Source organism: Thalassophryne amazonica, chromosome 13, assembly GCF_902500255.1.
Source record: "Thalassophryne amazonica chromosome 13, fThaAma1.1, whole genome shotgun sequence".
NCBI lineage: Eukaryota > Metazoa > Chordata > Actinopteri > Batrachoidiformes > Batrachoididae > Thalassophryne > Thalassophryne amazonica.
In genome coordinates, this window is record NC_047115.1 from 25671541 (window position 1) to 25691930 (window position 20390).

A 20390-nucleotide genomic window follows, 5' to 3' on the forward strand; every position below is an offset into this window, starting at 1 on the left:
ACAGCAGAAATGTTTCTGTATGCTTCCCCAGATTTGTGCCTCCAGACAATCTTGTCTCGGTCTACAGATAATTCTTTTGACTTCATGCTTGGTTTGTGCTCTGACATGCACGGTCAGCTGGAGGATGTTATATGTTGACAGGTGTGTGCCTTTCCAAATTATGTCCAATCAACTGATTTTATCACAGGTGAACTCCAATTAAGCTGTAGAAACATCTCAAGGATGATCAGTGGAAACATGATGCACCTGAGCTTAATTTGAGCTTCATGGTAAAGGGTGTGAATACCTATGTACATGTGAGTTCTTAGTTTTATATTTTTTATATATATTTGCAAAAATCTAAAAAAAAAAAAAGCAAAACTTTTTCACATTGTCATTATGGGGTATTGTGTGTAGAATGTTGAGGAAAAAACATAAATTTTGGAATCAGGCTATGACATACCAAAATGTGGAAAAAGTGAAGCGCTCAAATACTTTCTGTTTCTAATAGACCCGACTGGATGGCTCTGATTAGTCCTGCATGAAAAGCTACTATGAGTCTAACAACCAGGGCCAGATGTGGTCTGTGTTGAGAGGTTTGAGGTTATTTATTTATCAGCACTTAAGCTGATTGTGCTGAAGTGCAGAGATGAAGTAAGATGTGCAGACAGCCACGCCGTGTGCGGGGAAGATAGCACATAAGCACACAATTTTACGAGATCTAACACTAAATCCCCTTATTTGCCTTTGCTTAGGTTTTTTACTTTCAACATCTGGATATCTCTGTGTCTAGCTGAGAATAAGTCGGGTTGAAAAAAAACAAAACAAAAAAGACTGATTCAGCTATTTCCCAGTACAAAAATCATTCTTCCTATTTTGTTTTTCTTTCATTTGTTTTCTGACTCTTACAGTCTCGCTGCTTATCTCATGCCCTCACACACGCCCTACGAGTGCATCTGGGTTTTGAACACGACTTACTAATATCCCTGCTGGGGTTTTGTTGTGTCTTTTTTGACTATGGTTTGACTTACCAGGTGCACTGCTGGTCGGCTATTAGGAAAAGTCAAGCCGGAGCTCAGGGAGCAGAGACTAAGGAGCATATGGTGAGAAAACTGTTTATGCATCACACAAATAAGGGATTCGCACACTTTTGGGTGCAGGGAAAAGTCTGTTTTTGTGACTGCTGGAATTACCCTAACTGTGTCTGTGGATGCGCTCAGCCATGCTGCTACATTATCTGAAGCATGGCAATGCTTCGCTCCATCCCTTTGTGTGTTTGCATGAGTGAATGCCAACAAACGCGATTTGTTGCCGAACTCTGCTGTGAAATTTTGCAGGATATTAATATCTGACCTTTACACTGAGAGGTCACAGAATAATTAGTTTTGGTTTCTTTTTCCCCACGAATGTTCTGTACTGCTGATAGTTACAGTTAATTAGCCAATTCCTGGGTGTAATTAAAACCTGCTTTATTCTGATTTTTGTTCTGATTGGGAGCTGCTGAGGAGAGCCGATGCTTTCCAGGTTGACTGATTATGTTTGTCACTTGCGTTATCTGCCCGTCTGCTTTGTATGTATGCCAACGTTGTTTTTGGACAACGACTGGTCCTCAGTTCACTTTAGCAGTCATTTCCACTTTATCTGATTTCACGGAGAAGAAGAATTGTGTGTGTGTGTGTGTGAAGGAGATTGTATAATATGCATCTCAATAAGGCAGCGATGACGACTTCTTCACCTTGAGTCTGACGATTAACTCATAAGAAAACGTGTGATGTGTCACATTTTCCCAAAAGTGAAGAATTTAACAACAAAAGCAGCAGTTGTTTTATATCATTGTTTAAATGATCTGCATGAGAAGAGTTTGTAAAATGATAAATCGTGTCTTTAGGTGTGCAACTTAATGGAGAATTATGGAAAATTACAACTTAGGCTCTATTTTTACATGATTTGTGGGCCATCTTTCTACTTGCTATAAAAAAATGAATCACTGCATTATTTATTTAGAATGCAAATATTGTTAAAAAGTTAATTCATGTGCTTGGACAGGACGGGCTCAGAGTAAACTGCTTCTTGTTACCACTGAACAGCTGAAACGTCATTAGAAGTACCTGTTTGCACAGATGCCTTTGTTATGGCATCCATGTGCACAAAACATGTCCACATTTAGCTCACTAAATGTAAAGTAAATCTATTAAAACAATTGATTATATTGTTAGTCTCTTCAATTGATTATATTGTTAGTCTCTTAGGCCTTGTTCAGGTTGTCAGTAAAAATACAATTTATGTGCATATCTGATTTTAATTTGATTCCATTTTGCAATTCTGAACAGTCAAAAGTCACATGAAATCTGTTTTTCCCAGTCTGTTTCAAGCCTCATTTGTAGGTGGTTTAAAATGTGAATCAGACTGGATTTTTGCAAATCCATTTTGGTCTGAATGCTAAGATTGGATTCCATTCATGACATCTGGGATGTCTCAACCCTGAAACATGCAGGGGTCTCCCTCATTTATGTATTTGCATCCAGCAGCGTTTCAGGTGCCCCTCTAATCTTTCCACATATTTGACTCTGTTGAAGTGTTTTATTTCACACTGCATTTTCTGTGACCATTGAGTAGTTTGGACTTGTGTGTTTGTGTGTGTGTGTGTGCTGCGTGTGTACTTTTTTCTTCCTCTAAATGGCTCATTAGGTAGATCACCCCACCATCACCCGACAACACAGGTCATCTCAAACACTTTATAATACTCACTCATCTTCAACCGCTTACTCCAATTATGGGTCACGGAGGGCTGGAGCCTATCCCAGCAGGATGTGAAGCGGGGTACACCCTGGACTGGACACCAGTCTGTCACAGGGCTACATATAGATAAACAAACACGTTCACACCTGCATGCACATCTACGGACAATTTAAAGTTTCCAGTCCACTTAACCAGCACATCTTTGGATGTGGGAGGAAGCCAGAGCACCTGGAGGGAACCCACACAAACACGGGGAGAACATGTAAACGCCACACAGAAAGGCCACAGGTGGGAATCGATCTCATGAACATCCTGTGAGGCAACAGTGCTAACCATTAAGCCACCATGCTGCCCATTTTATAACACATAAACTTAAAAATATAAATATATAAACACATATAAACTCACCATTACCTCTGATTATTTTTATAATCTATATCTTGTGAGTCACAGAGGTCTGTGTGGGTTTAGTTGCAGCATCCGGACACTGAACAGCAGTCATGTGACCAGTGTGTGACTTTCATTGCTATAGCAACCGATGTGGCTAAGATGGCAGATGCAGCATGGACACACAAATCAGATCTAGTCACTTGCTCTATGTAATGTGGACAATCAGTGAGATCAGATTTAAAGCAGATGTGCAATAAATTAAATTTGACTGATCAATGTTCAGGCCACACAAAATTTTATTATGGTAAAACGGAAAAGGAATTAAATGGTAAAAAGAATTAATGTTGCTCTTCTTCTTCTTCTTCTTCCTTCTTCTTCTTCTTCTTCTTCTTCTTCTTCTTCATCTAACTGCTTTGCTTCGGGTTATCATGGCAGATAATTTGTCTCCATCGCACCCTGTCCTCTGCATCTTCTTCTGTCACACTAACCACCTGCGTGTCCTTCCTCAACCCCAAGTTCTTCCTCTGCACATGCCCAAACCATCTTGTACTTTGTCTCCAAATTGTCCTACCTGTGATGTCCCTCTTAACATGCCCATTCTCATGCCCACGTCACACGAGAGCACGGATTGCACGAATGCCATATGAATTGACATTCAGACGACATTTGTGCTGCATTCGAACTGTACTCGAACGGACAGCATTCCTATAGCAGTCGGCACATTCGTGTGTCACTCGTACTGGAAAACATATGAACGACGGACGAGTTGCGGTCATACCGCATACTTACTGCCGGTAGGAATGGACATTCGAACGTTATCGTACAATTCCACCTGCAGTCAAACTGAATTCAAGCTGCATTAGAATTCCTTGGACAGCATGGACATTTGTGGCACGTAGAAAAAATGCCAAATTGTCACAGCCAGTACGAATGTAGAGAACAGGCACACTACTGCCATGCCACACTCAAAATGGGGAATGTTCGTACAGCGATCGAAGGGCAGTCGTACCACATTCCTGCTGTATTCACATTGGCATTTGAATGGCATATGAAATGGTAACCCACCAGCATTCAGAGCAGCCTGATTTGGTCGGCACATCCTGATTGTTCCTCCAATGAGCTGGAACCCCCCACAGCCCCCGTATCCTTTGTGGGGTGTGCAAAGGAAATTTAATGTGCAGTCTGTGGCACGCAATCATCATGTGCACTAGACATGAACGTTGCACAATCACACCAAAAACACCGTGTGTCACAGTGAGTCAGCAAATCTTCATTACACACTGACCGTGTGGATGGGGGACTAACAGCCATGATAACATGATAATACAGGTACATCCTCTTACACATGAGGTGGACTGACAATGGATGTGTGATTACATGCTCATTCTGGATGTTATACCGTGATCACAGGCACTGTGCGTCAGTGCATCTCTGTGACGCACTGTTCCCTTTCATTCACACACATACACTGTTACTCATGTGCTGACATTCACTCCCCATCTCTCGAGAGCATATCTGCACCTCTTCAGGATCATCTTAATGTTCTCCCACTCTCACTACAAATAACCATGTCATCTGCAAACATAGCACATGGAGACTCCAGGCTGATCTCATCTGGCAACCTGTCCATCACCACTGCAAACAAGAATTGACTCCGAGCTGATCGTTGATGTAATCCTACTTCCACCTTGCATACATTTGTCATACTAAATACTGCACATCTCACTACTGTCAACTGTCCAAGTACATATCCTGCACCACCCTCACATGCTTCTCTACCACTGCAAACATCCACATACAACACCATAACTGTTCTCTTGGCACCCTGTCATAAAGTTTCTCTGAATCCACAAACATACAATAACAACTCCATGTTACCGTCAATGTACTTCTCCAGTAACACTCTCAGAGCAAACATGGGCTCTGTTGTCCTCTTTCTCAGCATGAAACCTTATTGCTGCTCACAAATCTTCACCTCTTTTCTAAGCCTAGCTTCCAGTACTACCTTCATGCTGTGACTGTTCACCTTTATGCCTCTCTAGTTACTGCAGCTCTGCACATCACATTTATTCTTAAAAAATTGGTACAGCACACTTTTCCTCCACTCCTCAGGCATCCTCTCACTTTCCAAGATTGTATGAAACAATCTGGTTCAAAACTCCACTGCCATCTCTCCTAAACATCTCTCTGCCTCCACTTCTAGTTACTGTCGTTGTCATCCAGCATCGCTCTGAGGCCCACGCTAGGTTCTTATTTTCGGCATTTTAATTGTCTCTAAATTTGGTTTAATTTGTCAGCTGAAATTACATTATTATGATTGGCACGGGAGGGGATGAGAATTTTAGCTGTTCCATTCACCACTAATTGGTTCCTCCTCCACCCCATTTTCGAGGAAGCAGCAAGCACATCATGCTGCTTCGTCTTTCTAATAACTATCACAAACATTTCACCCTGCCTGTTCATGGTGTTTTGTTGATTTATGATGCACATGGGAATGCACACACAGTTTGAGTTGTTCAATATAGTGCCCTCCCACAAGTGTGTATGACCGCAATTGTTTGGCTTGATGTTGTTTCCACTACAGTTTGGGTATAAGCACAGAGGCCTGTGACAAAAGGCTCACTGGCTTCATTTCCCCAACCAGCGAACTTTGCATGTGGAAGAAAACACTTGTTCCACCTTCACTGCCAAGGTGCTTTTCAGCAAGGCGCTTAATCCAGAACAGTCTCCATGTGTGAGTGTGAACACACTGGAATAATTAGTGTAACTTCTCCAGTTAAATAATGGTTAAAACATATGTTTTTTTTAATATACACTGTGGGCAGAATGGTGCCTTAGCGGTTAGCACTGTTGCCTCACAGCAAGGAAGTTGTGGGGTTGCTTCCCACCTGGGCCTTTCTGAGTGGGGGTTTGCATCTTCTCCCTGTGTTTGTGTGGGTTCCCTCTAGGTACTTTTGGCTTCCTCCCACTTCCAAAGACATGCAGGTTCAGTAAACCGGAAACTTTAAATTTACCGTATGTGTGAATGAGTTTGTTTGTTTGTGTGTGTAAGAGGGTAGAAAGATGTCCAGGGAAGGTATTGCCAGAATGCAGTGTTGCTGTTGAGCTACGTGAGGGTTTCAGTTGTTTCAGTGCTTAACTTTACTTTGGTCTCTTCACTATTTGCTGATAACATTCATCTGTTCAAATCCACTTATTTATATAACAGGATATTTTAATTATAACACCATATCCATTGTTATAATCCATTCAGGTAGACTATTAATACCACTCCCATACAGTATTTCCTATTTTGTTTTATATGCTACTGTAATAAAAGATGTTCACAGTCCACACAAAATAATTGCGCTATACTTATTTGTTTGCTCTTCTATCATTTTCTGTTGTGTTTTTGTGATAGTAAATTATTCCCAGCAAGAAAAAAAAACTATTTTCTGCATCACCATAAAAGGAACATGGACTACGTTTATCTCATCATTTGCTTGCATGTTACTGAAATAGAACAATGGGGCATTTAATCAGGGTCAAAGGTCAAACAGGCATTTCCTGTCACTTTCTGCAAACATGTTCATTTAGAGCAAATAAAAATATGGGGTCTCTGGATAATGTTAGCCCAGATTCTATTCTCTAACCACAATAGTTGCTAAAATAATTACAGGATTGAAATTTATTTTTTTAAACTCCAAAATCATTTCATTAGTACTCTAGCTGCAGCATTTTGAATTAACTGAAGGCTTTTCAGGGAACTTTTAGGACAACCTGATAATGATGAATTACAATAGTCCAGCCTAGAGGAAATAAATGCATGAATTAGTTTTTCAGCATCACTCTGAGACAAGACCTTTCTAATTTTAGAGATATTGCGTAAATGCAAAAAAGCAGTCCTACATATTTGTTTAATATGCACTTTGAATGACATATCCTGATCAAAAATGACTCCAAGATTTCTCACAGTATTGCTAGAGGTCAGGGTAATGCCATCCAGAGTAAAGATCTGGTTAGACACCATGTTTCTAAGATTTGTGGGGCCAAGTACAATAACTTCAGTTTTATCTGAGTTTAAAAGCAGGAAATTAGAGGTCATCCATGTCTTTATGTCTGTAAGACAATCCTGCAGTTTAGCTAATTGGTGTGTGTCCTCTGGCTTCATGGATAGATAAAGCTGGGTATCATCTGCGTAACAATGAAAATTTAAGCAATGCCGTCTAACAATACTGCCTAAGGGAAGCATGTATAAAGTGAATAAAATTGGTCCTAGCACAGAACCTTGTGGAACTCCATAATTAACCTTAATCTGTGAAGAAGATTCCCCATTTACATGAACAAATTGTAATCTATTAGATAAATATTCAAACCACCGCAGCGCAGTGCCTTTAATACCTATGGCATGCTCTAATCTCTGTAATAAAATTTTATGGTCAACAGTATCAAAAGCAGCACTGAGGTCTAACAGAACAAGCACAGAGATGAGTCCACTGTCTGAGGCCATAAGAAGATCATTTGTAACCTTCACTAATGCTGTTTCTGTACTATGATGAATTCTAAAACCTGACTGAAACTCTTCAAATAGACCATTCCTCTGCAGATGATCAGTTAGCTGTTTTACAACTACCCTTTCAAGAATTTTTGAGAGAAAAGGAAGGTTGGAGATTGGCCTATAATTAGCTAAGATGGCTGGGTCAAGTGATGGCTTTTTAAGTAATGGTTTAATTACTGCCACCTTAAAAGCCTGTGGTACATAGCCAACTAATAAAGATAGATTGATCATATTTAAGATCGAAGCATTAATTAATGGTAGGGCTTCCTTGAGCAGCCTGGTAGGAATGGGGTCTAATAGACATGTTGATGGTTTGGATGAAGTAACTAATGAAAATAACTCAGACAGAACAATCTGAGAGAAAGAGTCTAACCAAATACCGGCATCACTAAAAGCAGCCAAAAATAACGATACGTCTTTGGGATGGTTATGAGTATTTTTTCTCTAATAGTTAAAATTTATTAGCAAAGAAAGTCATGAAGTCATTACTAGTTAAAGTTAAAGGAATACTCAGCTCAATAGAGCTTGTACAATTGTGTGTCACATTCACCAGATATTATTCTAATATGTTCTGGACCACTCACATGTTCCATCATTAATGCAAAGAAGAGAAGTCTTGAAATCAGTAATATGCTAAAATCATTACTACATTTTACATTTACAGTATTAACAGCACTTCACTTTTTCCACATTTTGTTCCGCTACAGCCTTATTCTGAAATTAAGTACATTCATTTTTTCCCCTCAAAATTCTACTCATAAACCCCCTTAATGACAACAAAAATATTTGCAAATTTATTAAAAATAAAAAACTAAGATTGCATGTACATAAGTATTCACACCCTTTGCTCAATACTTTGTTGATGCACCTTTGGCAGCAATTACAGCCTCAGGTCTTCTTGAATATGATGCCACAAGCTTGGTGCACTCATCTGTGGGCAGTTTTGTCCATTCCTCTTTGCAGCACCTCTCAAACTCAATCAGGTTGGATGGGAAGCGTCGGTGCACAGCCATTTTCAGATCTCTCCAGAGTGTTCAATCGGAATTCAGGTCTGGGTCTGGCTGGACTCTCATGGACATTCACAAGAGTTTGTCCTAGAAGCCACTCCTTGATATCTTGGCTGTGCTTAGGGTCATTGTCCTGCTGAAAGATGAACCGTCACCCCAGTCTGAGGTCAAGAGTTCTCTGGAGCAGGCTTTCATCTAGAATGTTTCTGTTCATTGCTGCATTCATCTTTCCCTCAATCCTGACTAGTCTCCCAGTTCCTGCCACTGAAAAACATCCCCACAGCATGATGCTGCCACCACATGCTTCACTGTAGGGATGGTGCTTGGTTTCCTCCAAACATGGATTCACGCCAAAGAGTTCAATTATTGTCTCATTAGACCAGAGAATTTATTTTCATGGTCTGAGAGTCCTTCAGGTGCCTTTAGGCAAACTCCAGGTGGGCTGCCATGTGCCTTTACTAAGGACTGGCTTTCATCTGGCAACTCTGGCGATGATTGGTGACTTTAACATTCATATAAATAAGCCTTCTGATCCCCTCTGCAAATCATTTATGGAAATTGTGGATGCATTAGGATTTCGGCAGTGCATTCGGGATTCGACGCACATTAGTGGAAATACCCTGGATCTGGTTCTCGCACGTGGTATTGCTATCACGAATATTGACATCATGCCTCTTACATCAGTGGTGTCTGATCACTCACTTATTAACAACCTTATATATCATTACGGCGATGCATCACTCCTCAACTAAGACATGAACTCGAAGCTAGACTGCCTGATGTCTTAGCTTCACATTTGACAAATACCCGTCAGTAGACAGACTTGTAGATAATTTAAACTCAGTGCTCAAAACTACACTCGACATGATTGCACCACCTGTGTTAAAACCGCACTCCCCCAAATCACAGTCACCTTGATTCAATGATTATCTGCGTGACCTCAAGGATAAGCAAAGGTCTAGACCTAAATGGTGTTGTTCAAAATTAGAAGTATTTCACCTTGCGTGGCGTGATGCTATCTTAGACTGTAAGCATGCATTATTGGCTACAAAGCGGACCTACTACTCTGATCTGATCAACAAAAACAAGCATAACTCAAAGTTCTTGTTCGACACGGTGGCAACACTTATGCATGGACAACCACCTGTAGTTGCGCTCTCCTTTTACAGCTCAAGATTTCTTGGATTACTTTGGGAAGAAAATAGAAGACATCAGGTTAAACATATCCCGGCATGCCTTAACCCAGCCACTACACCCTGCTATTGAGGTGGGCGCCACTACTGAGGTATTACCTAGATTTACAGAATTTGATAGTATCTCACTAGGCATGCTGACAAAACTCGTAATGTCAACAATCAATCAATCAATCAATTTTATTTATATAGTGCCAAATCACAACAAACAGTTGCCCCAAGGCGCTTTATATTGTAAGGCAAGGCCATACAATAATTACGTAAAAACCCCAACGGTCAAAACGACCCCCTGTGAGCAAGCACTTGGCGACAGTGGGAAGGAAAAACTCCCTTTTAACAGGAAGAAACCTCCAGCAGAACCAGGCTCAGGGAGGGGCAGTCTTCTGCTGGGACTGGTTGGGGCTGAGGGAGAGAACCAGGAAAAAGACATGCTGTGGAGGGGAGCAGAGATCAATCACTAATGATTAAATGCAGAGTGGTGCATACAGAGCAAAAAGAGAAAGAAACACTCAGTGCATCATGGGAACACCCCCGCAGTCTAAGTCTATAGCAGCATAACTAAGGGATGGTTCAGGGTCACCTGATCCAGCCCTAACTATAAGCTTTAGCAAAAAGGAAAGTTTTAAGCCTAATCTTAAAAGTAGAGAGGGTGTCTGTCTCCCTGATCTGAATTGGGAGCTGGTTCCACAGGAGAGGAGCCTGAAAGCTGAAGGCTCTGCCTCCCATTCTACTCTTACAAACCCTAGGAACTACAAGTAAGCCTGCAGTCTGAGAGTGAAGCGCTCTATTGGGGTGATATGGTACTATGAGGTCCCTAAGATAAGATGGGACCTGATTATTCAAAACCTCATAAGTAAGAAGAAGAATTTTAAATTCTATTCTAGAATTAACAGCAAGCCAATGAAGAGAGGCCAATATGGGTGAGATATGCTCTCTCCTTCTCGTCCCCGTTAGTACTCTAGCTGCAGCATTTTGAATTAACTGAAGGCTTTTCAGGGAACTTTTAGGACAACCTGATAATAATGAATTACAATAGTCCAGCCTAGAGGAAATAAATGCATGAATTAGTTTTTCAGCATCACTCTGAGACAAGACCTTTCTAATTTTAGAGATATTGCGTAAATGCAAAAAAGCAGTCCTACATATTTGTTTAATATGCACTTTGAATGACATATCCTGATCAAAAATGACTCCAAGATTTCTCACAGTATTACTAGAGGTCAGGGTAATGCCATCCAGAGTAAGGATCTGGTTAGACACCATGTTTCTAAGATTTGTGGGGCCAAGTACAATAACTTCAGTTTTATCTGAGTTTAAAAGCAGAAATTAGAGAGTCATCCATGTCTTTATGTCTGTAAGACAATCCTGCAGTTAGCTAATTGGTGTGTGTCCTCTGGCTTCATGGATAGATAAAGCTGGGTATCATCTACGTAACAATGAAAATTTAAGCAATGCTGTCTAACAATACTGCCTAAGGGAAGCATGTATAAAGTGAATAAAATTGGTCCTAGCACAGAACCTTGTGGAACTCCATAATTAACCTTAGTCTGTGAAGAAGATTCCCCATTTACATGAACAAATTGTAATCTATTAGATAAATATGATTCAAACCACCGCAGCGCAGTGCCTTTAATACCTATGGCATGCTCTAATCTCTGTAATAAAATTTTATGGTCAACAGTATCAAAGCAGCACTGAGGTCTAACAGAACAAGCACAGAGATGAAGTCCACTGTCTGAGGCCATAAGAAGATCATTTGTACCTTCACTAATGCTGTTTCTGTACTATGATGAATTCTAAAACCTGACTGAAACTCTTCAAATAGACCATTCCTCTGCAGATGATCAGTTAGCTGTTTTACAACTACCCTTTCAAGAATTTTTGAGAGAAAAGGAAGGTTGGAGATTGGCCTATAATTAGCTAAGATGGCTGGGTCAAGTGATGGCTTTTTAAGTAATGGTTTAATTACTGCCACCTTAAAAGCCTGTGGTACATAGCCAACTAATAAAGATAGATTGATCATATTTAAGATCGAAGCATTAAATAATGGTAGGGCTTCCTTGAGCAGCCTGGTAGGAATGGGGTCTAATAGACATGTTGATGGTTTGGATGAAGTAACTAATGAAAATAACTCAGACAGAACAATCTGAGAGAAAGAGTCTAACCAAATACCGGCATCACTAAAAGCAGCCAAAAATAACGATACGTCTTTGGGATGGTTATGAGTAATTTTTTCTCTAATAGTTAAAATTTTATTAGCAAAGAAAGTCATGAAGTCATTACTAGTTAAAGTTAAAGGAATACTCAGCTCAATAGAGCTCTGACTCTTTGTCAGCCTGGCTACAGTGCTGAAAAGAAACCTGGGGTTGTTCTTATTTTCTTCAATTAGTGATGAGTAGTAAGATGTCCTAGCTTTACTTAGGGCTTTTTTATAGAGCAACAGACTCTTTTTCCAGGCTAAGTGAAGATCTTCTAAATTAGTGAGACGCCATTTCCTCTCCAACTTACGGGTTATCTGCTTTAAGCTGCGAGTTTGTGAGTTATACCACGGAGTCAGACACTTCTGATTTAAAGCTCTCTTTTTCAGAGGAGCTACAGCATCCAAAGTTGTCTTCAATGAGGATGTAAAACTATTGACGAGATACTCTATCTCACTTACAGAGTTTAGGTAGCTACTCTGCACTGTGTTGGCATATGGCATTAGAGAACATAAAGAAGGAATCATATCCTTAAACCTAGTTACAGCGCTTTCTGAAAGACCTCTAGTGTAATGAAACTTATTCCCCACTGCTGGGTAGTCCATCAGAGTAAATGTAAATGTTATTAAGAAATGATCAGACAGAAGGGAGTTTTCAGGGAATACTGTTAAGTCTTCAATTTCCATACCATAAGTCAGAACAAGATCTAAGATATGATTAAAGTGGTGGGTGGACTCATTTACATTTTGAGCAAAGCCAATTGAGTCTAATATAGATTAAATGCAGTGTTGAGGCTGTCATTCTCAGCAACTGTGTGGATGTTAAAATCGCCCACTATAATTATCTTTTCTGAGCTAAGCACTAAGTCAGACAAAAGGTCTGAAAATTCACAGAGAAACTCACAGTAACGACCAGGTGGACGATAGATAATAACAAATAAAACTGGTTTTTGGGACTTCCAATTTGGATGGACAAGACTAAGAGTCAAGCTTTCAAATGAATTAAAGCTCTGTCTGGGTTTTTGATTAATTAATAAGCTGGAATGGAAGATTGCTGCTAATCCTCCGCCTCGGCCTGTGCTACGAGCATTCTGGCAGTTAGTGTGACTCGGGGGTGTTGACTCATTTAAACTAACATTCATCCTGCTGTAACCAGGTTTCTGTAAGGCAGAATAAATCAATATGTTGATCAATTATTATATCATTTACTAACAGGGACTTAGAAGAGAGAGATCTAATGTTTAATAGACCACATTTAACTGTTTTAGTCTGTGGTGCAGTTGAAGGTGCTATATTATTTTTTTTTTTGAATTTTTACGCTTAAATTGATTTTTGCTGGTTATTGCTGGTCTGGGAGCAGGCACCGTCTCTACGGGGATGGGGGGATAGCAGGGGGAGAGAAGCTGCAGAGAGGTGTGTAAGACTACAACTCTGCTTCCTGGTCCCAACCCTGGATAGTCACGGTTTGGAGGATTTAAGAAAATTGGCCAGATTTCTAGAAATGAGAGCTGCTCCATCCAAAGTGGGATGGATGCCGTCTCTCCTAACAAGACCAGGTTTTCCCCAGAAGCTTTGCCAATTATCTATGAAGCCCACCTCATTTTTTGGACACCACTCAGACAGCCAGCAATTCAAGGAGAACATGCGGCTAAACATGTCACTCCCGGTCCGATTGGGGAGGGGCCCAGAGAAAACTACAGAGTCCGACATTGTTTTTGCAAAGTTACACACCGGTTCAATGTTAATTTTAGTGACCTCCGATTGGCGTAACCGGGTGTCATTACTGCCGACGTGAATTACAATCTTACCAAATTTACGCTTAGCCTTAGCCAGCAGTTTCAAATTTCCTTCAATGTCGCCTGGAAGACCCCCGGAAGACAACTGACTATGGTTGCTGGTGTCGCTAACTTCACATTTCTCAAAACAGAGTCGCCAATAACCAGAGTTTGATCCTCGGCGGGTGTGTCGTCGAGTGGGGAAAAAACGGTTAGAAATGTGAACGGGTTGGCGGTGTACACGGGGCTTCTGTTTAGAACTACGCTTCCTCCTCACAGTCACCCAGTCGGCCTGCTTTCCCGGCTGCTCGGGATCTGCCAGAGGGAAACTAACGGCGGCTAAGCTGCCTTGGTCCGCACCGACTACATGGGCCTGGCTAGCTGTAGAATTTTCCACGGTGCGGAGCCGAGTCTCCAATTCGCCCAGCCTGGCCTCCAAAGCTACGAATAAGCTACACTTATTACAAGTACCATTACTGCTAAAGGAGGCCGAGGAATAACTAAACATTTCACACCCAGAGCAGAAAAGTGCGGGAGAGACAAGAGAAGCCGCCATGCTAAACCGGCTAAGAGCTAGTAGCTGCGCTAAGCTAGCGGATTCCTACAAACACACAAAGTGAATAATATGTAAATAATTTAGAGGTGATTCAGCAGAGGGAGTGCTTTAGTTAAGGCACGTGAAGATTACACTGTGAAACAAATCATTGTCTAGGTAACTAGATCAATCTAACTGCGCAGATTAAACAGCTAACAGATACAGCAAAACACCGCTGTGCTCCGGAACAGGAAGTGATACAATACCGCAGTGAGAGCCAACCACCAGTAGAGGCAAGCAAGAGTCCAAACAAAAAGCACAACCTGTTTATTTGATCCTATACCAACAAAACTGTTTAAGGACCTGTGGCCCACTCTTGGGCCAACTGTGCTGGAAATTATTAATTTTTCTTTAGCTTCTGGATCTGTTCCTAAATGTTTCAAATCTGCAGTGATTAAACCATTACTTAAGAAACCTAATCTTGACCCTAGTGTATTGAAAAACTATCGGCCGATATCAAATCTATCATTTTTCTCTATAATTCTGGAAAAAGTGATGTCACGACAGCTCATAGACTATCTTACTGAGAATAATCTCTTTGAGCCACTGCAGTCTGCTTTTAGAAAATATCATTCCACAGAGACGGCTCTCACTAAAGCGGTGAATGATCTTCTGCTTACAATGGATTCAGACACCACTACGGTTCTGTTGCTGTTAGATCTCAGTGCTGCATTTGATACAGCCGATCATCATATTCTACTTGATAGGCTGGAAAATCATTTTGGGATTACTGGGAGTGCCCTTGCATGGCTGACGTCATACTTGACCAGTTGTTCTCACTGTGTTTTGTACAGTAGCACTACCTCTAACCTTAGTGACATGAACTTTGGGGTTCCACACGGGTCTGTCTTAGGTCCACTGCTTTTCTCCCTTTATATAGCTCCCCTTAGGCACATATTGTGTTGTGTGGGGCGCCAGAAGAGGGGGTACTGCTGGCCCACCACCAGAGGGCGCCCTGCCTGAAGTGCGGGCTTCAGGCATGAGAGGGCGCTGCCGCCTACAGGAACAGCCGAGGTGACAGCTGTCACTCATCAACGGTGACAGCTGTCACCGATCATCTGCATCTCACCCGGGATAAAAGCAGGATGACACCTCCACCACATCGCCGAGATATCGACTTCTGTGAGAGGTAATATTCTCTGCCAGCATTCAGTGTTTCAAGAGCTATTGTGTTGCAGCTGTCAACCAGAGGACCGGCGTGGGTCGCGACTGTTTCGTCCTTCGTCTCGTCAGATAAGTGGTTAAACAGACGCTGCACGAGTGTGTGTTAAAGGTGGAATTCCCACCATTATTGTTTCGGGGTGTACACACACCCACACTTGACTGTCTTTGTTCTCCGCCAGCAGTACCAGATCTGACACGCTGAGACGGTGGCCACCTGGGGACTTCGGGACTTGGCGGCTCCAGTATCCTTCGGGTTCGGTGGCGGTGGAAATCGTGTGGTTCCGGTTCATCTCCAGACGGGCGTCTTCTATCGTCGAGCCTGCCCACACGACACCTTCATTAATTGACCTGTATTCATTCTGTAATCTGCTGTGTGTGGTTGTGACATTCACAACAGTAAAGTGTTCTAATTTAACTTCCTCTATTGTCCGTTCATTTACGCCCCCTGTTGTGGGTCCGTGTCACTACACTTTCCCAACATATTGTGGCATTTTGGGATTACCTTTTACTGCTATGCAGATGATACTCAGTTATACATGCCGATAACTGCTGGTAATCTCGTTCACATAAAATCCTTAGAAGATTGCCTTGCAGCAGTGAGAAGTTGGATGTCTAGAAATGTCCTACTTTTAAACTCTGTAGACTGAAATAATGGTTCTTGGTCCAGTGAGACATCGGCATCAATTTGATCAGTTAACGCTCAGCCTCGGCTCATGTGTCATACATCACACTGACAAAGTGAGGAACTTTGGGGTGAGGCTCCTTCGTTGTCCTTTGGCCTCCACATTAGAAATATTACTAGGTCTGCTTTCTTCCACCTGCGAAATATAGCAAAGATTCGTCCCGTCCTGTTTATGGCTGATGCTGAGACCCTGATCCATGCATTTATGTGTTCTAGATTGGACTACTGCAATATTCTATTTTCTGGTTTTCCACAGTCTAGCATTAGGGCTCTCCAATTGGTTCAAAATGCTGCAGCCAGACTTTTGACACAAAGCAGAAAGTACAACCACATTACACCCATTTTGGCATCCCTTCACTGGCTTCCTGTCCCAGTGAGATCAGATTTTATGGTTCTGCTACTAACCTATAAAATTATTCATGGACTGGCACCTCCCTACCTAGCTGACCTAATTAACCCCTTAACGCCCATCGTCGCATATATGCTACAATCTCTGACTCAAATATGCAACTTACCAAATTGACCTGTATGACCGTTGTCGCAAATTTGCAACATACCATCATTATTATTATAACATTATAACATAAAGTCATTACCAGAATACCCAATATTAATATCTAGTTTTTGTGCAAAAGTGAAATTAATAATCTCAACATTATTTACCATCTACTTAAAGGCAAAAACACACACAAAACATTTTTTTATATACAGCTATATAAATTCGGGCGTTAAGGGGTTAAACCTTACGTACCAGCCTGGGCTTTACGTTCTCAGGGTGCAGGACTACTTTGTGTCACTAAGTTGAATAAGAAGTCTGCGGGTCACAGAGCTTTCTCTTATTGTGCCCCTATTCTGTAGAATGATCTCCCAGCATCAATAAAACAGTCAGATTCTGTGGAGATTTTCAAGTCCAGACTTATGACCCACTTATTTTCCCTTTCATATGGCTAACATACTGGTACAATTTTGTTTTACGCTTTTTACTCTTTTAATTCATTTATTAGTAATTGGAGCGGGCTGCGACCTCAACTTTACCTAAATTCTGGGTCTTTTAGTGAAGTTTGGTGCTAGTGGCCAGCGATCACCTTAGTATTACTACTGCTTTTCTTGTTGTTTAATGCTGGCAAATTTTAGAGTATTTTTTGTCTTTCTTATGCCTGATTCTGTTTTTTCTCTCTGTTTAAGTGCAGCTCCATCCAGAGATGGGAGTTGTATTTGTGTTGGCGAGCCTCCTGTCCTGTGCGCCAATAGCATTTCTTGTAATTCTGTAATTTATGTTTGTAGCATGGCCCAAACAGAGGGTCACCCCTTTGAGTCTGGTCTGCTTGAGGTTTCTTCCTCAGAGGGAGTTTTTCCTTACCACTGTTGCTCTGGGGGTTGGTAAGGTTAGACGTTACCTGTGTGAAGTGCTTTGAGGCAACTCTGTTGTGATTTGGCGCTATATAAATGAAAATAAATTGAAATTGAATTGAATTGACTCTACCATACAGGCCTGATTGGTGGATTGCTGCAGAGATGGTTGTCCTTCCGGAAGGTTCTCCTCTCTCCACAGAGGAATGCTTGTGCTTTGACAGAGTGACCATCGGGTTCTTGGTCACCTCCCTAACTAAGGCCCTTCTCCCGGATTGCTCAGTTTAGATGGGTGGCCAGCTCTACCAGCGCTAGGAAGAGTCCTGGTAGATCCATGCTTCTTCCATTTATGGATGATGGAGGCCACTGTGGTCATTGAGACCTTCAAAACAGCAGAAATGTTTCTGTATGCTTCCCCAGATTTGTGCCTCCAGACAATCTTGTCTCGGTCTACAGATAATTCTTTTGACTTCATGCTTGGTTTGTGCTCTGACATGCACGGTCAGCTGGAGGATGTTATATGTTGACAGGTGTGTGCCTTTCCAAATTATGTCCAATCAACTGATTTTATCACAGGTGAACTCCAATTAAGCTGTAGAAACATCTCAAGGATGATCAGTGGAAACATGATGCACCTGAGCTTAATTTTGAGCTTCATGGTAAAGGGTGTGAATACCTATGTACATGTGAGTTCTTAGTTTTATATTTTTTATATATATATTTGCAAAAATCTAAAAAAAAAAAAAGCAAAACTTTTTCACATTGTCATTATGGGGTATTGTGTGTAGAATGTTGAGGAAAAAACATAAATTTTGGAATCAGGCTATGACATACCAAAATGTGGAAAAAGTGAAGCGCTCAAATACTTTCTGTTTCTAATAGACCCGACTGGATGGCTCTGATTAGTCCTGCATGAAAAGCTACTATGAGTCTAACAACCAGGGCCAGATGTGGTCTGTGTTGAGAGGTTTGAGGTTATTTATTTATCAGCACTTAAGCTGATTGTGCTGAAGTGCAGAGATGAAGTAAGATGTGCAGACAGCCACGCCGTGTGCGGGGAAGATAGCACATAAGCACACAATTTTACGAGATCTAACACTAAATCCCCTTATTTGCCTTTGCTTAGGTTTTTTACTTTCAACATCTGGATATCTCTGTGTCTAGCTGAGAATAAGTCGGGTTGAAAAAAAAACAAAACAAAAAAGACTGATTCAGCTATTTCCCAGTACAAAAATCATTCTTCCTATTTTGTTTTTCTTTCATTTGTTTTCTGACTCTTACAGTCTCGCTGCTTATCTCATGCCCTCACACACGCCCTACGAGTGCATCTGGGTTTTGAACACGACTTACTAATATCCCTGCTGGGGTTTTGTTGTGTCTTTTTTGACTATGGTTTGACTTACCAGGTGCACTGCTGGTCGGCTATTAGGAAAAAGTCAAGCCGGAGCTCAGGGAGCAGAGACTAAGGAGCATATGGTGAGAAACTGTTTATGCATCACACAAATAAGGGATTCGCACACTTTTGGGTGCAGGGAAAAGTCTGTTTTTGTGACTGCTGGAATTACCCTAACTGTGTCTGTGGATGCGCTCAGCCATGCTGCTACATTATCTGAAGCATGGCAATGCTTCGCTCCATCCCTTTGTGTGTTTGCATGAGAGTGAATGCCAACAAACGCGATTTGTTGCCGAACTCTGCTGTGAAATTTTGCAGGATATTAATATCTGACCTTTACACTGAGAGGTCACAGAATAATTAGTTTTGGTTTCTTTTTCCCCACGAATGTTCTGTACTGCTGATAGTTACAGTTAATTAGCCAATTCCTGGGTGTAATTAAAACCTGCTTTATTCTGATTTTTGTTCTGATTGGGAGCTGCTGAGGAGAGCCGATGCTTTCCAGGTTGACTGATTATGTTTGTCACTTGCGTTATCTGCCCGTCTGCTTTGTATGTATGCCAACGTTGTTTTTGGACAACGACTGGTCCTCAGTTCACTTTAGCAGTCATTTCCACTTTATCTGATTTCACGGAGAAGAAGAATTGTGTGTGTGTGTGTGTGAAGGAGATTGTATAATATGCATCTCAATAAGGCAGCGATGACGACTTCTTCACCTTGAGTCTGACGATTAACTCATAAGAAAACGTGTGATGTGTCACATTTTCCCAAAAGTGAAGAATTTAACAACAAAAGCAGCAGTTGTTTTATATCATTGTTTAAATGATCTGCATGAGAAGAGTTTGTAAAATGATAAATCGTGTCTTTAGGTGTGCAACTTAATGGAGAATTATGGAAAATTACAACTTAGGCTCTATTTTTACATGATTTGTGGGCCATCTTTCTACTTGCTATAAAAAAATGAATCACTGCATTATTTATTTAGAATGCAAATATTGTTAAAAAGTTAATTCATGTGCTTGGACAGGACGGGCTCAGAGTAAACTGCTTCTTGTTACCACTGAACAGCTGAAAACGTCATTAGAAGTACCTGTTTGCACAGATGCCTTTGTTATGGCATCCATGTGCACAAAACATGTCCACATTTAGCTCACTAAATGTAAAGTAAATCTATTAAAACAATTGATTATATTGTTAGTCTCTTCAATTGATTATATTGTTAGTCTCTTAGGCCTTGTTCAGGTTGTCAGTAAAAATACAATTTATGTGCATATCTGATTTTAATTTGATTCCATTTTGCAATTCTGAACAGTCAAAAGTCACATGAAATCTGTTTTTCCCAGTCTGTTTCAAGCCTCATTTGTAGGTGGTTTAAAATGTGAATCAGAC